The sequence below is a fragment of the Schistocerca cancellata genome, chromosome 3 (assembly GCF_023864275.1).
Source record: "Schistocerca cancellata isolate TAMUIC-IGC-003103 chromosome 3, iqSchCanc2.1, whole genome shotgun sequence".
Lineage (NCBI taxonomy): Eukaryota > Metazoa > Arthropoda > Insecta > Orthoptera > Acrididae > Schistocerca > Schistocerca cancellata.
In genome coordinates, this window is record NC_064628.1 from 94,523,993 (window position 1) to 94,524,751 (window position 759).

Below are 759 nucleotides of genomic sequence, written 5' to 3' on the forward strand. Positions count from 1 at the left end.
AGACCAGAGTAAGATAGTATTAATTCTATCGAAGAAAAAACCGTGAAATAAATGAAGTGCGGCAACGACATAGATACGCATGCTTGGCGCCTCTGACCGGTACTGTCTACGTAATAATTACGGTAGTCTTATTCGCCCACATCGGTGTATTACTATGAAGAGATTTTACAAACTGGGAAACTGCACTGAATAGTTTGTTATTGTTATAAATATCAATGCAAATCTGGTAAAGGTCTCTCACACAGTTAATTTATAATTATACGTATGTAAACAATAATAGAACTGGTACAACTGGATAGTCCAAACTGCAATAGAAATACAGTGAAGAGCCAAAGAAAGAGGTACATCTGTCTAGTATGGTGTAGGGCACCCCCGAGCACGCGTAAGTGCCGCAATACGACGTGACTTGGACTCGTCTAATGTCTGAAGTAGCGCTGGAAGGAACTGACCATGAATCCTGCAGGGCTGTCCATAAATCCGTAAGAGTACGTGGGGATGGAGGGCTCTTCTGAAAAGTACGTTGCAAGGCATCACAGATATGATCAACAACGTTCATGTCTGGAGAGTTTGGTGGCCAGCGGAAGGTTTAAATTCAGAAGAGTGATCATGGAGCCACTGTGTAGCCATTCTGGACGTGTGGGGTGTCACATTGTCCTGCTGGAATTGCCCTCGCCTGTGGGGATGCACAATGGACATGAATGGATGCAGGTGGTTAGATAGTATTGTCACCTGTCGCAGTCGTGTCAGGGGTCCCATATC